Genomic DNA, 7,000 nt, shown 5'->3' with positions numbered 1-7,000 from the left:
TTAAAATTATAGTAAATCTAATAGATATATTATCGAAGGACTTAAAACTACAATAAAGGCACAGCTAATAATTTGTAGGTTAGATTTGTTTTGTTTACATTTAACTCTTTTCTACGCAATCTATGAGGTAAAGATTCTAGGCGCGCTTTTTTATGTAATGGTATCCCCCTGGAGACCTAATACAACTAGTTAATAATTATATATCTGAGAAACCTATTTCACTTCCATTCGAGAGCTTATTTACTTTTTTCGTTTAGTTCTTGTTTGCTTTAATGGTGTGTTTATGTTGTCAGGTCATTCTGGTATCACTGTGTATCCTATTTCTTCTATTACTGTCTGTGTACACTCATATTCTTCATAAAATTAATCACTGAATCCTCTTTAATGCATTTACCATATCTACAAAACAGTTAATAGTCCTTCTCTCCTCATATGTTGTAACCTAATGCTCATGTTTAGTTTTGAACAATTACAATTATATTTGTGCACACAATTTTTTCACGCCCTACAGTATCATCCTCTATAGTTATATTCAATTAATTTTGTGCATACCTTTAGTTGTTACTACTCTCGTCAGTCTGTTTCAGGAATTTCTAGCATTGCACAACATTATGACATATCCTGAAAGTTTCCTTCAGTCACTTTCACTTTCCCACTCATTGTACAATTCAATCACTAAACTGTTAATTTCTAATCTGTCTGAAACATGTTTACAATTCCACTATTTATCAATTACTTCCTCTGTATGTCTAATCGAGTCCATCCAACCCCGTGCTATAGTTGACAATGCTTCCTTCCAAATATCCAAACAGTTTTTGATGGAGTATACTTTTCGACCAGCAATATATCTGCAATTAATTATTAATAAATATAATGATCAACAAAACCTAATAGAATGCTATCGTAACTTTTACCTATTTCCATAAATTTTTGTTGTCTTTTTACTTTTTTTGTTTCCGTCTTGCGAAGAGTGCCACAATGAACCAGTTTGAAACATCCAAGTTTCATCAAGATACACAATTTCAAATATTTTATCTTCCTTGGTCTTGTTTTGTGTCTTTAATAATTTAATTCTTTTCAAGGTAGTTTGAAAGTTCTACTAAAACTCTCCGAGGGTTATCCTTACACCCTATGCCCTGTAAGAGTGATTAGTTTAAAATATTTTGCTTTGATTGGTCTGCCATTTCGCCTGATTACTTTGTGGCGTCATATTTACTGGCCAATAGTATTTAAATGATAAATATTTTAGTAAATTAATTTTAAAAATTATATTTGATTTTCATTTAAATACTATTGGCCAGTAAATGTGACGTCACAAAGTAATCAACATAAGTGTAAATAATATAAATATATATAAACAAAAAGCAAAAAAAAAACAATTATGAACTCTATTCTAGGCAAAATCAAAATATCTACGGTTCTTCTATAACGCCTTCCCATATTTGTTTAGTGCCATCAATTTTAAGGGATCTATTAGAGTTCTAACTTATCTTGATATATATATATATATATATATATATATATATATATATATATATATATATATATATATTTTATTACTCTTCGTGAGTCCACAATCTGCCCTATTGGCAATAAGTATTTCTTATGTCTATATTATATATACATGGCATGTAGAAAATCACTTCATTAAGCAATCTTCTGTATAAAATATTATCTTAATTAATTAGTCTTATTCTAATGCTTATTCTAAACTTTACATATGTCCAGTAATTAGATCAGGTGGTGTTAAACGTTTTAGTCTACGCACTTCACTATCACGTCGCATATTTAGCTGATTAGCGAGTACATTGGGATGCACTGACACTATTTCGAAGTACTTCACACAAACACGTTGGATTACACTCGTTATAGGTTCTAGAGGAATATCGCGTTGTATCACTTTATTTGAAATATAGTACGGAGCATCAACAATGGCACGCAACACCTTATTTTGGAACCGTTGAATGATGGATATATTAGATTTGCTAGCGGTACCCCATAGTTGAATTCCATATGTCCAAATGGGCTTGAGTATAGACTCATACAGCAATACCTTGTTATCTAATGATAACTTGGATTTGCGCCCAATGAGCCAATACATTTGATATAATTTTAGTCCTAGTTGTTTCCGTTTAGAGAGTATGTGCTTCTTCCAGGTTAGGCGTCGATCTAAATGCATACCAAGATATTTAACATGCTCTGCTTGGGGGAGTTGACGATGATTGATATTTACTGGTGGACATGTTCTTCTACGCAGGGTAAACGTTATGTGCGTGGATTTTGATTCATTGGCTTTAATGCGCCATGTCTTCAACCATAATTGTATTTGCTCCAGGTGGGTTTGTAGGTTTATTGATGCTGTGACTGGATCTTCATGGGATGCTAAGATTGCTGTATCGTCTGCATATGTTGCCACAGTAGTTATTTTTGTGGTGGGCAGATCAGCCGTATACAGAAGATACAGTACTGGAGCCAGTACACTACCTTGCGGAACTCCTGAATATATGGGATTTAATTCGGTATGTTCATCGCCTTGATTTACAATAAAATGTCTGTCAGTGAGATACGATTTTAGTAGCTGATAGTCCGGATGAGGGAGAAGTTTTCTAGTTTGGCCATCATATTTTCTAATCTTGAGATGTTGCTAGTTTCAGTAAGTTGAGATATTGTCTCTCATTTTTGTGCTGAACCATTTTCAACTATTTGGGCATAAGTTATGTCTGGTTGACTTGTTCTGGTGGGTAGTGGTAGATTGGTAGTAGTAGATTGTTTTTGTTGATGCCTTTTTTCCCTTAAGGCAAGATAGAGTTTCTGCTGTAGTTGCTTGTGAACTGCGCAACCCTTGTAGTTCGCTGGATGATTTCCTTTACAGTTAACACATTTCACTTTTTCATCGCGAACTTTACGAGTACAATCTCCTGTCTTATGTTCTCCTGCACATTTTACGCATCTATATGATTTGCGACAGTAAGTCTTTGTGTGCCCGTGCGCTTGACACCTTGTGCATTGTGCTATAATTCTTTTTATATGTGGTGGTTCGCATTTAATAATATTATTTTCCAATTTGGTGATTTCATACACCGCCTTATTATTTCCATTAGGTTTTATGTCTATATAAAACATAGGCAGAGGTTTTTTGTCGTGTGATGTCGTATATTGTGAATATTTACGACCTGGTGGCCTTTTTCAGCTAGTGCTACCTTGATATTGTTAAAGTCCGTCCCGTGATGTAATCCTTTTAATACGATTTAAATGTTCTCTCGGATTTTGGCCTGAATGTGTAGTATTGGGTGTTTCTTTCATCTAATTCTTTTATAAGAACTTTAAAGTGATCCGCTTCGAACAATTGGATTTTAATTGTTTCATAGCTCACTGTTTTAATTGTGTAGTTCGTAGTAATAGTTTTCAATAAGTCATGGATGTTTTTTATTATTCCTACCTTATAGACTGTTATTGGTGGTGGTTTGGGAATAACTTTTTCAGGGCTTGGTTTTATGTTTTCTTCAATTTCTTCCGACAGGTTGCTAAAACTGTTTTTTGTCTCTATCGGTTTCTGCAACCAATAGTCACTGATTCTTGTTTGTTTCCTCGCGATTTCTTCTTCTGGACTTCTCAATCGTTTTTTGTTAATGACTGTAGTCCATTCTGATGGTGGAGTTTGCGTTATTGCTGTTTGTTCTAATCTTATATCAAAGTGTGCAGGTGATTTGGTTGAATCGCTATGGTTTGCCATTTTTTAATTTTTAATATTTTATTTAATTTAGTTATTTTAGCACTAGTTTTTTACTATATATACTATAAATGAATTTCAAAAGGACTGTTGTAAAATAAGATGAAATAATTTTAAACACTAATAAAAATGAGATGCAGTCCTTTTGTCTGGTCACGTAAACACGTATTCACTACACTTTAGGTCCACTATCTTGATATATTGAAGGTAAACTTTAAATCCTTCCCTGTTGATATTGCATTAACTTCATTAAACCCCAGTTGAAACACTAAAAATGTATGTGTTTTTTTTAAAGATATTTGGTTAGTTTTAAGAGTATTTAATCTGTGGAACTACTTAATATAGAATGTAAACATATATTACATGTTGTCTCTTTTTCAGAAATTTTGTTAAATAACCTGAAATAAGACTAAAATGCAATATTAGACTCTTATTTTCATGAGAGCAAAGTTCTCTGGAACTGAAAATATAGACTCAACTGGTGATTTAACAACCTCAAATCGTACTAGATCGCCCGTTAAAAAGAATATAAGTTATCTAACATGTTCATCTTCCTCACAATTTTCTCCGGAAGAATTATGTGAAAATATTGAAGTGATGATGTGCCCTATAAAGATTTCTCGGACATGCTAGGTGAAGGATGCTGTTTCTACATCCATGACCTCTAATAGATCCAACAAAATTCTTTAAGCAATCTTGGTTAAGATTTGTTAAACAAATGTAGTTATTGGTAAATTTAGACAAAATAGATTTTTTTAAGGTTATTATTTAAGGTTATATTTTTATCCTAGAAGTAGCAATTGAATTTTTATTTGATGGCACCGTAACAAATATTTTCTTAACAAGACAATCAAATTTAAATACACAATAGCTCTACTATAAAATTATTGAACACTGATTGTTCTAAAAAGTTGAATTTATTACAAATATTTTTGGGAATATTTTACAATTAAAGGTAGTATTTATTACTACTAATTATCCAGTTGTCTTAAATATTACATGCTCGTAAGACTTCTTTATGTAGACACATCACACTGAGAGCATACGAACAACTTGGTAGATTAATTGAATTTTATTACTACTAACATCATCATAAGTAGGTTTTGATTTTCTGTAAACAAATAATATATAAACAGACATGTAGTAGATAGATAATTTTATATGTATCTGATAAAAACAATGTTGGATATGCATTTACCCTAATACCTGTTCGTGAAGGAAGGGTACTTCTAAATTTTTCATTAAAATGTCCGTGACAGACACCATGGCGTTAATATAATTGCTTTATGGTTTATCCAGGTAACTTACTACTATTTACTTGATCAACCCATTTTTGGAAAGGAGCGAGATCATTCTTTGGGAAACGATGTCTAATTTCGGTAATAGATTTTTACCACGGTACACTACGAATTTTACTACACTGACGCATTGTCGTTAATTTTTATGTTATAACTCCATAATAATTAATGTAAAACAGAAAATATGCACAACGTAAAACGAAGATTTCTTGATCTAAATAAAAACCAAAACCTTCAAACAACAAACTTAAAAATGAACGCCCATAGAAAATGTTGATATCACACAACTTAATCGACCAATCACGTTCAATGATAACAACTAAACAAAACATTTCCTCAAGGTCGCTTATACAGTGAAATTTCTATTTTTTCTATGATGACAGAGTTTCAATGGTGTTCATAAAGCAATGTTTACTGCTAAAATAATATGTACCGTCTAAGCGTTTTTAAAAGAGTATCACATTATTGTAAGTATGGCTGGTAACATAATAGACAAAGTTATGATAAGGAAGAAAATACGAATAATATTGAAATTCACCAGGTTTGAAGATTATCGTAAGAATATGGCATAAAACCTTTATGTTTATACGGCTTTAGTATTCTATTTATAGATTCCTGAAGAGATTTCAAACATTTACAATTCAGTAATGATTATAAAATGATCTTAAATAACCAGAAAATATATAGTTTCCGGAGGGAAGTTATACATTCTTGTGTAAATTTCACTACGAGGTAGACATATTAAAACCTTAAATTAAGAATATTTCCTTTATGTTGTGGCATAAAATGTATAATTGGAGTCATCAGGCAATTTATCTGTCAATGATAGGGACAGAAATTATATAAACAGGTAGGAATTTGTATTTACTGCATGTGTATGTTGTATATATTTTATTACTATTTTGAAAGTGAAATATTTGTTAAATGGGTTTAAATTATTTCAGACACAATTGCTAAGTAGTATGAAAAAAGCTACCAACTGCAAGATGATTTGGATGGAAGAGTCACAGTCCTTATAAGAGGATATTATGCTAATATCTTTTCAAATTATAAAGTAAATAAATAAATTTTCCAACAAGCACATTTAAGACATATATTGGAGAAAACGAAGGATCAACACTTTGAAACTAATGATATATCTGGTGCCTAAAGAATAACATAGATAAGTGACTCTTTTCTCTAAAATTACTTTGTTTAATGAGTTCTACATTATATTTTAGGTCGAAGATGTGGTTCTTTTTGGAAAGAAGCATTTGTTGAGTATAGTGGGTTTAATGGGCGGTTATTTTTACCTGTTGATCTGTTCGTCACATTTTACGGTGTTTGCATTGTTCTTTGAATTAAATAAAATTAGTTGGCAAACTTAATATTTTTCATGTTGTTAATAATTATTTTATATGGGGCTTTTATTAAACATATTTTCTCTTACTAGTTGAGAAATACTTATTCCACATTATTTTACAAATTTTGTACTATGCAAATTATCAAAAATTTAATTCTCTTCAATAAAAGTTAAGAAAAATAATTCATAATTTTGACACGTTTTTTTGTAATTACCATTGGCAAAATAGAAATCAAAGTTATACATATCAGATTCCAGCAAGTAATATATAAATATTTTAATTTTTCGTATTTTTATGGGGATAACAGATATATATATATATATATATATATATATATATATATATATATATATATATATATATACAAATATTTATCATTCAAAATCATCTTTTCAAATCATTTCAAAACATAATTTATTCATGGTCCCACCAATTTTTCCTACGTTCGCTCATATTTGTTGACCAGATCCGTTTCTCCTGGAACTGCGTTCTGTTTTCGCCAAACGCTAAAACTCATTGTGGTGAACACTGGAACTAAGCAAGGAGCATGCGAACTACGACTTTGAACCAATTTTGAAACCTGTTCATGACGAATGTTCGCCGAATTCAGTTCTGCTCATGGGCATTTT

The 7,000-nt window shown here is 31.2% G+C and overlaps 1 long non-coding RNA gene across 1 annotated transcript; it reads right to left on the bottom strand.

The window, feature by feature from the left end:
* Positions 1–657: 657 nt before the first annotated feature.
* LOC143205798 (uncharacterized) lies at positions 658–1,116 on the bottom strand. The gene is made up of 2 exons (XR_013007915.1): positions 915–1,116; positions 658–848 (listed from the first exon to the last, which is right to left on the bottom strand). It is a non-coding gene; the product is annotated as an uncharacterized LOC143205798 (long non-coding RNA).
* Between the last annotated feature and the right edge of the window lie 5,884 nt (positions 1,117–7,000).

Source organism: Rhynchophorus ferrugineus, unplaced genomic scaffold (assembly GCF_030347505.1).
Source record: "Rhynchophorus ferrugineus isolate W39M unplaced genomic scaffold, kcgeb_rfMv2 rfM17, whole genome shotgun sequence".
Classification (NCBI taxonomy): domain Eukaryota; kingdom Metazoa; phylum Arthropoda; class Insecta; order Coleoptera; family Curculionidae; genus Rhynchophorus; species Rhynchophorus ferrugineus.
This window is presented reverse-complemented; position numbering and strand designations above follow the sequence as displayed.